We start from the raw sequence: 6645 nt of genomic DNA, 5'->3' as shown, positions 1-6645 counted from the left end.
TTCTTTCTCTCTCTCTCTCTCTCTCTCTCTCTCTCTCTCTCCCTCTCCCTTCCTCTCTGAAATTAATAATAATAATAATAATAATAATATATTTTTAAAGAAAGATGTTATGTCCTGATTGCTGGCTCCATCCCCAGCTGATCCTCGATTCTCTTCTCTCTCTCTCTCTCTCTCTCTCTCTCTCTCTCTCCCTCTCCCTTCCTCTCTGAAATTAATAATAATAATAATAATAATAATATATTTTTAAAGAAAGATGTTATGTCCTGATTGCTGGCTCCATCCCCAGCTGATCCTCGATTCTCTTCTCTCTCTCTCTCTCTCTCTCTCTCTCTCTCTCTCTCCTTCCCTCTCCCTTCCTCTCTGAAATTAATAATAATAATAATAATAATATGTTTTTAAAGAAAGATGTTATGTCCTGATTGCTGGCTCCATCCCCAGCTGATCCTCGATTCTCTTCTTTCTCTCTCTCTCTCTCTCTCTCTCTCTCTCCCTCTCCCTTCCTCTCTGAAATTAATAATAATAATAATAATAATAATAATAATATATTTTTTAAAGAAAGATGCTGTGTCCTGATTGCTGGCTCCATCCCCAGCTGATCCTCGATTCTCTTCCCTCTCTCTCTCTCTCTCTCTCTCTCTCTCTCTCTCTCTCTCTTTCTCTCTCTCTCTCAAAATCCACCCAACACACACAAACACCCTCTTGCCATTCACTTTAAAACCCAGGAACCCCATCCCTGAGCCCCTCGGACCCGGGTCCCCCTCCCCATCCACCCGCGCGCCCCTCACCTGTGTGCGCCCAGGGCGCGCGTTTTTACGCACAGAATCCGGGTCCCCAGCGGTCGATTTCCTGAGGTTCTGGGGTCCCCCCTCGGCGCCCCCTCTTCTGCCTCCAGCTGCCAAGAGCCAGAGGGACCCCAAAGGCTTGTGTTTTTCACCCAAAAAATCAGCGTTTTTTTATAGTTTTGGCCTGGAGACCCCGCCCCTCTCCGCCCCCGCCCCGTGCGTAACAGGGGGGCCCCTTGGGGAGCAGGTGGTTTGGACAAAGGAACGGGGTGTGTTTCCTGCGCATCCGGCCGCCCCGAACCCGCCTCCCCTGTTTCCCAATCACCGGTTTCAGGTTCTCCTTTGTCTTAAGAAAAAAAAAAGCAAAAAAACAGGAAAAAAAAAAAAAAAAAAAGGTTAGTTTTTTTTTCTCCTTTCCATTGTTTTATTTATTTTATTTATTGATTTATTTATTATTATTTTTTTTAATGAGCCAAAGGTATCCATGGGAATGTCGTTGAATATTTTATAAACGATTTTCTTTATTATTTTGTCTTTTATTTTACGTCATGATTTTGTATCTTATTAGGTTATGTCAGGTGACTTCCTAGTTTTATTTCTTTAGTAGTTTATCTTTATCATTTTATCTTTCGTTTTAAGTCGTTATTTTATAGTTTATCATTTTGTTTTGTGTCATTATTTCATATTTTATTATGTTATGTCAGGTGACTTCAAGTTTTATTTCGTTATTATTTTATCTTTATTAGTTTATCTTTCGTTTTATGTCGTTATTTTTTATCTTATCATTTCGTTTTGTGTCATGATTTCATGTTTTATTATGTTATGTCAGGTGACTTCAAGTTTTATTTCGTTATTATTTTATCTTTATTATTTTATCTTTCGTTTTATGTCGTTATTTTTTATCTTATCATTTCGTTTTGTGTCATGATTTCATGTTTTATTATGTTATGTCAGGTGACTTCATGTTTTATTTCATTATTATTTTATCTTTATTATTTTATCTTTCGTTTTATGTCGTTATTTTATATTTATTTCGTTTTGTGTCATGATTTCATATTTTTTATTTTATTATGTTTTGTCAGGTGACTTCCTGTTTTATTTCGTTATTATTTTATCTTTATTATTTTATTTTCTTTTTACAGTGACACCTTTTCTTGTTCTACACATGATACATTATACCCACCAGTAGATACAGAAATAGATCATAATATGGACCATATTATCCATATTATACATTGTAGTTTGGATGAGATCTCTCATACATTTATTTTATTTTGTTATTTTAGTTTTAAAAAAAATATATTTGATTGATTTTTTAACAGAGAGGAATTGAGAGTCAGAAACATCGATGAGGAGAGAGAAAATTATTAATCAGCCGCCTCCTGCACTCCCCCCACTGGGGATGTGCCCTCAGCCACCGAGGCCCATGCCCTTGACCGGGAATCGAACCCGGGACCCTTCCGTCCGCTGGTCGGCGCTCTACCCACTGAGCCACACTGGTTTCGGCTGTATTTTATTTTATTTTATTTTATTTTGTGTTTTATTATTTTTTATATGTTATTCTGACCTCCTGGTTCCCTTTACTTATTTTTTTATTTTCATTTTTTTAATTATGTTATTCTTTTATTTTATATTTTATTTTTTTTTAATTTATTATTTTGTGTTATTATTTTTTATATGTTATTCTGACCTCCTGGTTCCCTTTACTTATTTTTTATTTTCATTTTTTAAATTATGTTATTCTTTTATTTTATATTTTATTTTTTAAAAATTTATTATTTTGTGTTATTATTTTTTATATGTTATTCTGACCTCCTGGTTCCCTTTACTTATTTTTTTATTTTCATTTTTTATTTATGTTATTATTCTTCTTATTAATTTTCTATTTAATTTTATTATTTTATTTTGTGTTATTATTTTTTATGTGTTATTCTGACCTCCTGGGTCACAGGTCGACGCTCTACCCACTGAGCCACACCGTCGAACCCTGAGATACCTCCTAACACACATCGCACAACGCATGGCGAGCTGTGTGCTGCTCTCTCTGCATTCACGTGTGTGTTCATGTTCCCATCATGAGAGATTTTTAAGGGAATGTCAAAAAATAGAAGAATAAAAAGAATAAAAGAATAAAAGAATAAAAGAATAAAAGAATAAAAAATTAAAAGAATAAACAATAAAAGAATAAAATAATAAAAGAATTAAAAAAATAAAAGAATTAAAAAATAAAAGAATAAAAAAATGAAAGAATTAAAGCCGAGACCGGTGTGGCTCAGTGGATAGAGCGTCGGCTTGGGGACTGAAGGGTCCCGGGTTCGATTCCCGGTCAAGGGCATGGACCTTGGTTGCGGGCACATCCCCAGTAGGGGGTGTGCAAGAGGCAGCTGATCGATGACTCTCTCTCATCGATGTTTCTGGCTCTCTATCTCTCTCCCTTCCTCTCTGTACAAAATCAATAAAATATATTAAAAAAAATAAAAAAATTAAAGAATTAAAAAAATAAAAGAATCAAAAACATAAAAGAATCAAAAACATAAAAGAATCAAAAACATAAAAGAATAAAAAATAAAAGGATAGAAAAATAAAAGGAAAAAAATAAAAGGATAGAAAAATAAAAGGATAAAAATATAAAAGGATAAAGAAATAAAAGAATAAAAAAATAAAAGAATAAAAAAATAAGAGGATAAAAAAATAAAAGAATAAAAAAAATAAAAGGATAAAAAAAATGAAAGAATAAAAAAATAAAAGAATAAAAAAATAAAAAAAAAAACCTAAAAAAATAAAAAATAAAAGAATAAAAAAATAAAAGAATAAAAAAAAAATAAAAGAATAAAAAAAATAAAAGGATAAAAATATAAAAGGATAAAAAAATAAAATAATAAAAAAATAAAAGATTAAACAATAAAAGAATAAAAAATAAGCGGATAAAAAAATAAAAGAATAAAAAAATGAAAGGATGAAAAAATAAAAAAAGAATTAAAAAAATAAAAGAATGAAAAAATAAAAGAATAAATAAAATAAAAATGAAATAAAATAAAATGAAACGAACAGCAGCCGGTGCTGTGAAGGGTTTCCTGTTTCCCTCGTAGGAAATGACTGGCCGTTTCCTGACGCCCCACAGCCTGGGCAGCGACAGGAATGAAAACAGTTTCAATTCCAAAGAAAAATAAATAAAATAAAATAAAATAAAATAATAAGAATAGCGGATGTCATCCTGGAGACGGAGCCGGGGGTCAAGGGGGGTCAAGTTCAACCCTCAACCCTCCCCTCCCCCCAGGTCGCCCCTCCTCCCTCCCTCCCTCCCAGGGGTCAAGGGTCAAGTTCAAGGTAAACCTGCCCCTCTCCCCTAGCTGCCCCTCCCCCTCCCTCCCTCCCTCCCTTTTCCCCAGAGGTCAAGGGTCAAGGTCACATTCAACTCCTCCCCTCTGGCCGTCCCATCCCTCCCTCCCTTCCTCCCTCCCAGGGGTCAAGGGTCAAGGTCAAGGTAAACCATCTCCTTCCCCAAGGCCACCCCCTCCTCCTCCCTCTCTCCCTCCCTCCCTCCCAGGGGTCAAGGGTCAAGTTCAAGGTAAACCCTCCCCTCCCCCTTGCTGCCCCTAACCCTCCCTCCCTCCCTTTCTTTCAGGGGTCAAGGGTCAAGGTCACATTCAACTCCTCCCCTCTGGCCGTCCCATCCCTCCCTCCCTTCCTCCCTTCCAGGGGTCAAGGGTCAAGTTCAAGGTAAACCCTCCCCTCCCCCTTGCTGCCCTTAACCCTCCCTCCCTCCCTTTCTTTCAGGGGTCAAGGGTCAAGGTCAAGGTCAACCCTCATCCGCCAGGCCACCCCTTCCCCTCCCTCCCTCCATCCCAGGGGTCAAGGGTCAAGTTCAAGGTTAAACCCTCCCCTCACCCCTAGCTGCCCCTCCTCCTCCCTCGCTCCCTTTATTCCAGAGGTCAAGGGTCAAGGTCAAGGTCAACCCTCATCCCCCAGGCCACCCCTTCCCCTCCCTCCCTCCCTTCCAGGGTTCAAGGGTCAAGGTCAAGGTGAACCCTCTCCTCCACTTCCTGTCCAGCTGGATTCCCCCCCTGCTTGTCCCTCGGCCCCTCCCCGACCTTCAGGTCATCAGAGGTCAGTGCTGCCCCCGGGCTCAGCCTATGGGGGGTCGGCGGGGGGAATTGGGGGACCCCCCCCAGCCTCCCAGAATCCTCCCCTGCAACCGGCCGGACCCCACAAAAGCCCCGATTTCTCAGATGGTGGATGTTTGGGAAGGTCCATCCATCCATCCATCCACCCATCCATGGATCCATCCATCTATGAATCCATCTATCCATCTATCCACCCACCCACCCATCCATCCATCCATCCATCCATGAATCCATCCATCCATCCATCCATCTATCCATCCATCCATCCACCCATCCACCCATCCATCCCTCCATCCATCCACTCATCCATCCACCCACCCATCCATCCAACCACCCATCCACCCATCCATCCATCCATCCATCCATCCATCTATCCATCCACCCACCCATCCACCCATCCACCCATCCACCCATCCACCCATCCACTCCATCCATCCACCCATCCAACCACCCATCCACCCATCCATCCATCCATCCATCCATCCATCCATCTATCCATCCACCCACCCATCCACCCATCCACCCATCCACCCATCCACCCATCCATCCACCCATCCAACCACCCATCCACCCATCCATCCATCCATCCATCTATCCATCCACCCACCCATCCACCCATCCACCCATCCAACCACCCATCCACCCATCCATCCATCCATCCATCCATCCATCCATCCATCCACCCACCCACCCATCCATCCATCCATCCACCCATCCATCCATCTATCCACCCCATCCATCCATCCATCCATCCACCACCCATCCATCCATCCATCCATCCATCCACCCACCCCATCCATCCATCCATCCATCCATCCACCCACCCATCCATCCATCCATCCATCCATCCATCCATCCATCCATCCACCTATCCATCCACCCACCCACCCATCCATCCATCCATCCATCCATCCACCTATCCATCCACCCACCCATCCATCCATCCATCCATCCATCCATCCATCCATCCACCCATCCAACCATCCATCCATCCATCCATCCATCCACCTATCCATCCATCCATCCATCCATCCATCCACCCACCCATCCATCCACCCACCCACCCATCCATCCATCCATCCATCCATCCATCCACCCACCCACCCATCCATCCATCCATCCATCCATCCATCCATCCATCCATCCATCCACCCATCCACCCATCCATCCATCCACCCATCCATCCACCCATCCATCCATCCATCCATCCATCCATCCATCCATCCATCCATCCATCCACCCATCCAACCATCCATCCATCCATCCATCCATCCACCTATCCATCCATCCATCCATCCATCCATCCACCCACCCATCCATCCACCCACCCACCCATCCATCCATCCATCCATTCATCCATCCACCCACCCACCCATCCATCCACCCACCCACCCATCCATCCACCCACCCACCCATCCATCCATCCATCCATCCATCCACCTATCCATCCACCCACCTATCCATCCATCCACCCACCCATCCATCCATCCATCCATCCATCCATCCACCCATCCCTCCATCCACCCATCCACCCATCCACCCATCCACCCATCCATCCATCCATCCACCCATCCCTCCATCCACCCATCCACCCACCCACCCATCCATCCATCCATCCACCCACCCATCCATCCACCCACCCACCCATCCATCCATCCATCCAACCACCCACCCATCCATCCACCCACCCATCCATCCATCCACCTATCCATCCACCCACCCATCCATCCATCCATCCA

The 6645-nt window shown here is 42.7% G+C and overlaps 1 protein-coding gene across 1 annotated transcript in view; it reads right to left on the bottom strand.

Annotated features, from left to right (window-relative positions):
• Positions 1-971, bottom strand: part of LOC311616219 (interleukin-3 receptor subunit alpha-like) — a gene marked incomplete at its 3' end in the record, with an annotated part of 20900 nt that extends 19929 nt beyond the window's left edge. The window contains exon 1 of the mRNA XM_084907503.1: positions 786-971. The remainder of the gene's footprint in view (positions 1-785) is intronic.
• Between the last annotated feature and the right edge of the window lie 5674 nt (positions 972-6645).

This window comes from Pipistrellus hanaki (assembly GCF_964339955.1).
Source record: "Pipistrellus hanaki genome assembly, contig: scaffold_126, whole genome shotgun sequence".
In the NCBI taxonomy this organism is placed as follows: Eukaryota; Metazoa; Chordata; class Mammalia; order Chiroptera; family Vespertilionidae; genus Pipistrellus; species Pipistrellus hanaki.
Note: the sequence above shows the minus strand (reverse complement) of the source record. Positions and strands in the feature narration are given on the sequence as shown.